The sequence below is a fragment of the Notothenia coriiceps genome, unplaced genomic scaffold (genome assembly GCF_000735185.1).
Source record: "Notothenia coriiceps isolate Sejong01 unplaced genomic scaffold, NC01 NC01_scaffold00037244, whole genome shotgun sequence".
NCBI lineage: Eukaryota > Metazoa > Chordata > Actinopteri > Perciformes > Nototheniidae > Notothenia > Notothenia coriiceps.
The window spans coordinates 12,327,307-12,336,311 of NW_011369945.1; the positions used below are offsets into that span (position 1 = coordinate 12,327,307).

General features: G+C 43.0%; 1 protein-coding gene across 1 annotated transcript in view; it reads left to right on the top strand.

Moving 5' to 3' along the window:
• The window catches only part of tom1 (target of myb1 membrane trafficking protein), a 154,909-nt gene that overhangs the window by 32,215 nt on the left and 113,689 nt on the right, over window positions 1-9,005 (top strand).

Below are 9,005 nucleotides of genomic sequence, written 5' to 3' on the forward strand. Positions count from 1 at the left end.
GTGGAGTGCAGAGCGTGTGAACGTTCTGATCAGCTGTTTTAGCGCAGTGCTGCTGTACAGACCGACGTTAACAGCAGCCCTGTCTGTGCACACGGACACCGACTGATCTAACCGCCTTCTGGAAAAGCTTCACAAGTACGTCGGTACGCAAATGCGCTTTGTGACACAAGTTACGGTACGCATTTCAGATGCCTGCGTACCACTTATGTGCACCCCGTCCCGACTTTTACGTTCGCTACGTCGGCTACGCCNTACAACGAGAAGCTCATGGGGCTTTCCCGAACCTGTGTCGAGAGCTGGAGTTGAATGAAATCTCAGATTTGCCTTCTTCATCGTTTGTTTGGGTCCCTTACTTCCGTTTCGCTTCTCATGCACTGATTCGCTAGCTGAACAGCCAATCAGAGTCATTTCTTTAGCCGACGGCCTTTTACCGACAGGCGGCGGAAGGTGTTGGCACGGCCAAAAAGACAAGACGGGGCGGGACACACCAATCTGAGTAGGGCGAAAGGACGCTCATCGAAGGCCCGACATCTATCGACGCAGAAAATCGGCTTGGTGTGTAAAGGCCGCTACACACCAACCTGAGACCAGAGAACGCCTACCGAAGGCGTCCCGAATTTTACGTCGGCTACGCCACCCGTCTACGAACACACTTCAGTGGCAATAACTGTCCTTACCAGCAGGCGGCGGTAGTGTGTATTCGTCATTCAAAAGAGGCAACAACCGGAAGACAGACTATACACAGAGAGAAGAAGAACAGGCTGCGTGATATAAACAAGCAACAAATAGCTCTGGGTTCCATTTTCACTCTCTCTCGTCGATCGAAAACATGTAAACATAAAAAAGAAACTCTTGCGTCCGGGTGAGATGAAAATGAAAAAGATTAACCGTCTGTGTGTGCCTTCTTAATTGTTTGTTTTGGTCCCTCACTTCCGCTTCACTTCTCGCTAAGCTGAACAGCCAATCAGAGTGATTTCTTTGTCCCGACTTTCTCTAAACTAAGGTGTGAAAATGTTCCGTAAAGAGACAACGGTGCGGGACACACCAACCTGAGTAGGGCGCCGCGAATGCCCGAATGCTTCTGACGGCCTCTGACTCCCTAAGTCGGGCTGGTGTGTAGCGGCCTTAAGGACCTTAATGGCTTCGTTTTTTGGCCTCTTTTGACTTTGTAGTAGCAATGCTGCTGTGTTCCCGAATGTCTGAGAATGTTTTACTATGTGCTCGTTAGTTAAGCTTTATTTATTCAGGAAGTCTCCCTAAAATCACAATCCCTTTTGCAAGAAAGACATGACGACACATTAGGAACTGTATAGATCACAACAACACACCATCATTTAAAGCAGGTCAAAGTCGAAGCTTTTTAGGAATGTGTGTCTCTAACTTTTTGCAGTTCACTCGAGGTGCAACCCTGACCGCAAGTTGTTTTTTATTACAACATCTATTCTTCAAAGCAAACAAAAGAGAAACTGCAGGAATGTGAACACGACAACTCTCTTACTTTCTCCTCTGCCTGGTTCCCCTCCCTTCATCACAATCACACACATGCCTGGAGAGAACACATACTGCAGCGTGTGCATGAATGTGAGTGTGTACGTTGTCACCTTCAGCTGTAAAATGTGGTCAAACGTCACTTACGGGCTGGAAAAAGAGAGACAGAACGAGAGGGAGGCAGTGACAGAGAGGGAGAGAGGGAAAGGAGGGCAGAATAAGTGCTACAGAGACCCCCCCCTGCAGGTTCATGGCGTGTGTGTGCATGTGTGTGTGAGTGTGTGTTAAATGAGTTCTGGGAGTTGTCGTCTCTTTACGATAGCTGTAACTGGCCCGAGGACAGCTGTTATTACACTTTACAACAGGGAGATGGTGTGTGTGTGTGTGTGTGTGTGTGTGTGTGTGTGTGTGTGTGTGTGTGTGTGTGTGTGTGTGTGTGTGTGTGTGTGTGTGTGTGTGTGTGAGAGTATGTATGCAAGGTTTTTAGAGAAACATTATGGTCATGTACTTGTGTCCTTGAGTGAGTTCAATGATAAGAAAGACAAACCTAGTCGGGACGAGTGTTGCGTTGCACTGACCACTAATCACAAACCAACATGAGGTGGAGACTCTATAGTGAAAACCAATATGTTTTCTTTGTACTGTCTGTTTACTGATTCGTAGTTTTGCACATTCGGTATTTTGTTATTCAGTGCAGGTGAGACTTTATCCCTACGGTCACTAATAAAGCTTAATAAGCTTTATAAGTCAATGTCAGAAGGTATTAGCTTATAATAAAAATTCAGCCCTAAATAAATGATATAAAAATAAAAATGTTAATTATTTACGATAATGTGTAATATCGTGAAGCTCAGATATATAAGAACCCAACTTTCTCGTGTATTCGGTCTTTTTTTTTTTTTTTTTCTTAGTATTTATCACGTAAAGGTCCTATCTTGCTCTATTTTTTTATAATTTTTTTTAGCTTAACAATACATGTTTTATTTATAAACGCGTATCCGACTCTGATTCATTGCTTTATAAGCTTATTAGCTTATAGGTGACCGTAGGGATAAAGTCTCACCCTGCAGTGAATAACCAAATACCTGATGGTCAAAACCGTACGATCGTAAACAGACAGTACAAAGAAAACATTGGTTTTCACCTATGTTCTCCATCCTATGTTTGGTTTGGTGTATTTGTACAGTGCAACGCAAACACCTCGTCCGACCTAGGTTTTTGTCTTTTTATGTTACTTACTGCTTAACTTGCCTCTTATGTTCATTTCCGGCGTTGTGTGGTCGTGACTCTGGTTCCTTGGGGCATGGGGTACGCAGGCTGAAAATGCGGTGATGCAGCGGACGCAGCCGATTAGGCGGGCGGATGCGGCGGGCGGATGGTTTGTTTGGCGTTTCTGAAGTCAAACTACTCACCATTATTGACAGGAATGGTCGTCACGTCGCTCATCACACATGAAACAGTTAAGTTTTCTCGTTGTTGGCCTGTCTGTCTGTAATGTGTTCTCTCTTCTTCTCTCCGACGCACTTATTATTTGTTTGTTGTTAGTCGCCAGACCAGTAAAGCGAGAGAGAGCAGCTTAGCTTTTGGTACATTTGTCATTTTTTCTTTGCGAACGCAGTGCCCACTCTTACTTTTATTTTATTCTAATGGTAGACACACATCTGAAGAATTAGCAAACCAAAACCAGGGAGTGAGGCGAAGCGAAGAAGTACGTGACTGAGTCGATTCGTACTTGTCGGTTAAGTCTTCACTAAAGTGAAACAAGGCTGAAAGTAACGGCACCTCCAGACTTTTACAATGGCATTAACTGCTGCCACGCTGCTGTGTGGTCCTGTGGGGTACGTCACTCGCGTGCGCTTAGGGCTAGTACGGAGTACTGAGGGCAACAAACTTTCCCCCCTTTCAATCAGCTCAACAATTTTTATGCACCTTATGAGACTATGAGTGCCCATCAGCATCGTAAGACTTCTCCGGCTGACACTGAGGAGGTCCCACGTCACGGTGGTGCTAAAATGTATCGGTCCATGGGTTCGGTCCCTTCCACTGCTACTCCTACCCCTGTAGGAACAGTTCGTCCCCAACAAATGTACCGAGCCCACTCTCCAAAAAATTTGCAGACCTTCTTCAACGATGCGACATTAAAACGTCCTATAGGAAATTGGTAACTGGGAGAGGACCTTTACCTGTCTTCTAACGTAAAGGTTCTCTGCCAGTTACATTACTACCAAGGACGTTTTACTGTCCGATTTTTGGAAGTGCCTTATGCGACAAACTTTCCGCCCCTTTTCAACAAATTTTATGAGGACTAGGAGGTCCCACGCGTAGTGGTCGTTAATGTTCGGGTACGCGCTTCCACAGACTTAGGACCCATTTGTAACAATTTGATCAGACCTGGTGGACCGTGACCATAGAACGGGGACCCTTGGAAGTTGCCAATATAAGTACAAAATAATAAATAAATTATCAGTGTACTAAAAATGGTTTTTGTAATATGTGTCATATACGGTATATATTTGTTACTTCTTATTATTCACTATTATTAGTATTGTATATGTATTATTTTATAGATACTTGTTCACCGCTTTTACTCTTTACATAGGCTTTTATTCGTAATCACGGAGTATTACGCCCGTACACCTGTCATCCGGTCTCTCGAGTCGGTCCGGTGTGTCTGTGTACGTCTTGCTAGGTTCCCCGCCGGCCTCGATGTACCGAAAAAAATTTGCGCGTCTTTATTCAGAGACTCTCCGACCCCTCTGACGTCGGTCCTGTCCGGGGGACGCAGGTCCGGCGTCTCCCTACTGCCTTTCCCGTCCACGCCTTTTGGGTTTAACTAATAAAATCGGCCGTCTTTATTTACAAACGTTCCGCCAGCCTTTCACAAGGACGTCCCCGGGCGGAGGTTATTTGCCAATATTACTAATCTTGTTGACTAAAGGTCCCGTCTTTCGCCAAAAATTTACAGCTTTTTTTATAAATTGGACAAATTTGATTTCCGGTGTTTTCACCCTAAAACTCACCGTCAAGAGTACGACAGGGGTTCTCCCGCGTAGTGGCGCCTTACGGTCGTCCACCGTAATATGCATTTTTTTTTATGTTGTTTTGGTGTCCCCGTCCCGTTTACGTTACGCTAAATTTCCTCTCACCGTCCCTTTCGCGGAGGCGTGGGTGTCGTACGTACCAGTAAGGATTTAAGGGGGTGGTATGCCCACTTGGTGTCACTAAAATTTGATCAAAGACCCGCCCCCTTTCTCACCCGACTTTAGTCCTAATTGGGTACCGAGTGTTTCTCACACCATTTGACGAACTGACGGAGAATACAAGTAAAGGCCGCTACACACCAACCTGAGACCAAGGACCGCGTACCGAAGGCGTCCCGACATTTACGTCCACTACGTCGCCTGCGTCGGCTAATCCGCCCGCCTACGCCGCCCGCCTACGAACACACCGCAAAGACTTCAGTTGACGAGTGGTAATAACTGTCCTTACCAGCAGGCAGCGGTAGTGTGTATTTGTCATTCAAAAGAGGCAACAACCGGAAGACAGACTATACACAGAGAGAAGAAGAACAGACTGAGTGATATAAACAAACAACAACTAGCGTCTGGGTTCCATTTTCAATCTCTCTCGTCGATCGAAAACATGTAAACATAAAAAAGAAACTCTTGCATCCGGGTGAGATTAAAATGAAAAAGATTAGCCATCTGTGTGTGCCTTCTTAATCGTTTGTTTTGGTCCCTCACTTCCGCTTCGCTTCTCATGCACTGACTCGCTAAGCTGAACAGCCAATCAGAGTGATTTCTTTGGTCGACTTTCTTTGGCTGACTGTCTACCGAATCGCCCGCGGGAGGTGTGAAAATGTGCCGTAAAGAGACGACGGTGCGGGACACACCAACCTGAATAGGGCGCCGCGAATGCCCGACTTCCTCTGAAGGCCTCTGACTCCCAAAATTGTGTGTGTGTAAAATAAAACAACATGGTAAGGGGTTTTGCTAGGCAAAGAGTGGCTTGTTACATTACATGTCACTTGATATACACATGTCGTATATATTTGCATTTGGCAAAAAATTAGTAGATTTAAATTATATTATTTTGTATTATTATTAAAGAACTAGGGACAACCACATCAGACCCATTTTATTATTAAAATATTCAATGATTCATAAATAGTGGTCTTTATCATATGCCAATGCATTGTGCTGTTTTGATAGGCTGAACATCTTTCCCATAATGCACTCAGTAGATCTTTCCAGATGGCACTCCCCAGCAGATGTGGTTGTGTGACGGGCGGTGATCCTGGGTCGTTGCAGGTGATGGAACTAAACCGTGGATCCCCTGCCTTGACATCTGCTCTGTTTTGCTGAAAACACCCTTGGTCCACACTCAGCTGCACCACGTGGAAACTTGGCTGTATGTCAATTCCATTTTTAGTTCCCGGCCCGGCCCTTCTTTGGCTCCTGCTGCAGTACAGGACTGACTTCACCTTGTTGAGACCCTTTTTTTTCTTTCCTCCCACACTCTGATCTTTGAGCCACAATGGTTTCAGGATCTCTTTTTGTATTCAGAGTAGTTAAAAAGCTTCCCAGTGATGAGTGGAAGGTGTACACATTAACACAAAGCAACTCACAATACACAATTAATATCCTGTCTCAGCCCTACCCTGCTCACCATTACACACACACACACACACACACACACACACACACACACACACACACACACACACACACACACACACACACACACACACCTCATCCAACCTCTGCAGTCACCGTTTCAACTTTACCGGGGATCACCTCATCCCTACATACTTTGGGAAAGTGTGTGTCATTTCCCTGTGATGTGATCACCATTCACATATCCTGTTTCAGGCACTTCCTCTTGTCTTGAAGCCAGGTAGAGGGCGGGGGAAGTGGAAGATTAAAGGTCTAAAGATAGTGACTGATGTGGTGTTTAAAGCTTGCTGTCAGCATGCTTACACTCACAATGACCAAAGACAATGTGCCCCCTCAGAGTTTGGTGTGTTAGGATGCTAAAAGACGGTTGTTTTACACCTAACCTATCTAGTCAAATAAGTTGAGGTCCAATTGCGAAAATGATCAATCTTGGCTCTGAAATAGCACTGTTTTCAGCCATAGTCCTAGAAAATCAGAGGCAGAATTTGGCATTCATGCCTTTGCCATATATGTTTCGTAATTTTAAGTTAAACCTTCACCATGAGCCTTTCCAAGATGGAGCACCAAAAGAACTAATTAAATCGACTAATAATGAAGAAAATGAACACATTTTTTGCAATAGTAATTTATGTACAAACTACATTACTACTTGTACTACAACATTTGAATCAAAACCAGGAAGTAAGCTGCTGGTTCCCTCGACAAAAAGCAATGAGATTTCTCCATAGGGTTTTGGAATAAGGTCTGTAGAAAACGAACCTGTTTGATAAATGCACGTTTTGTTCAGACGGATAATCTCCACACATCCTACTTTTATAATTTTCTAATAATAAAATCGATAGATTTATGATTTGAAAATTATAAAAGAGTTTTAGGACGCGTCACTGCACCACTATATAGAAGCCAACTCCATCGATCAAGCTGCCTGAGACTTTCTCTCTCTCTTCTTCTCATACTCCCTGTCACTCTCCTTTACAGTTTTTCTCAATCGCTAAACCCACTATTTAGAATCAAAATTCCTTTCATCAAACCAACAGCACAGCCATTGAAACAGAAAACCATTTCTCTACAACAGTATACCATTTATCATTGATATCGCACAAAATGCAGATGCTAAGCAGTGTTTTGCAAAACAGATCACACAACTCTCTAACTGAAGTTACAATTCTCTACACAAACATCAAAAATCTTTTGTGTAACTCATGTCTACAGAACAAAATAATCTTCTCACAGTGGATAACACTTACTCCTCATAAACTTAGACCATAGCTACACTAATTGACACTTGATGTGCAAAATATGAACACTTGTTATCAGTCAATCACCCCATTGAAAAAGGTAACTGCATGGAATGTACTGCACACCTTACAGTAATGATGTTACATTGAAAACATTTACATGACAGAATTTGCATGACTGTACTTAAAATATTTTTTTAAATGGTGCCGGTAAAGCTATAATAGTGTTGATATGACTTGCATAGCTCTTTGAGATGTTCATATGGGGAGGATTAGCTATAGCTGATACAACATTTTTACAGTCAGTAATTGTGGTCTTTTCCTTTTTGCACATTGAGAAATGTTTTTTTTGTATTGGGGTGAATTGAGTACTTCACTTCCATGTAAATGAATTGCTCACAGCTGACATCAATGAATTTCCTATAGTAATTGTAATTAGAGGAGGAGGTCTTTTAAGGATCCACTAATTACAATTACTCATAGGAAATGAATTGATGTCGCTGTGACAATTCATTTACATGGAGAGTGAAGTACCAATTCACCCGGCAATACAAAAAAAAACATTTTCTACAGTGCAAAAAGGAAAAGACGCAACAATCTACTGACTGGAAAAATTTGTAACAGGCTATAGCTAATCTCCCATATGAAGCATCTTCAAGACCTATGCAAAGTCATAATCAACACTATTAAGCTTACCGGCACCATTAAAAAAAATATTAAGTAGCAGATCATGCAAATTCTATCATTAGAAGTTTCAAATGAACATCATTATCGTAAGGTATACAGTACATTCCATGGAGTTAGCCTTATTCAAGGGTGATTGACGTAACAAGTGTTAAATTTTGGCAACATCAAGGCAATTAGTGAGCGCTATGCGCTAAGTTTAGTAGGCAGGTAATCCACTGTGAGAGATGATGTTGGTTTGTAGACCATGAGTTTACACAACAGTTTTTGATCTTGTGTAGAGAATGTAACTTCAGTTAGAAGAATGTGGATCCCGTTTTCGGCAAAAACACTGCCTTAGGCATCTGCATTTTGTGGGGATATCAAAGAGACAATGGTAGTAAGCGTTGTAGAGAAATGGTTTCGTTTCGATGCTGTGCTGTTGTTGATGAAAAGGAATTTTGATTCTAATAGTGTGTTTCAGCGATTGAGAAAACTGTAACATGCAATCCAGAGTGTTACATCATTTTGTGGTGAAAGCACACTCCTTTTCTGTAACATGCCCTGTTTTCAATTGTGCCAGATGGGGTTAATGTGTTTGCTCATGTGATCAGTCTGTAATGAAACGAGACGGCGGCAGAGGGGACCTGCCCTCAGCGTCTGCCTCACTAGTGATGTAAGTTCTCCTTCCGCTTGGCAAGCTTAGCGTAGCAGCTTACCTACTATACTCAAAGAGGTAAGCCCATTAACTAAGTTAGCGCATGTTGGTAGAAATACAGTAAAGCAGGCATTTGAAGCTTGGCTTTGTTGAGGATGCTTTAAAGGTTAATAAATCCCTGAGATGTCCCCTTGAAGATAACTGTGGTGTCTAACAAAAACATTTACTCACAAAGCAGACATCTGACAAGTTGGAACAACACAAAGTTATCTAAAGCTCATG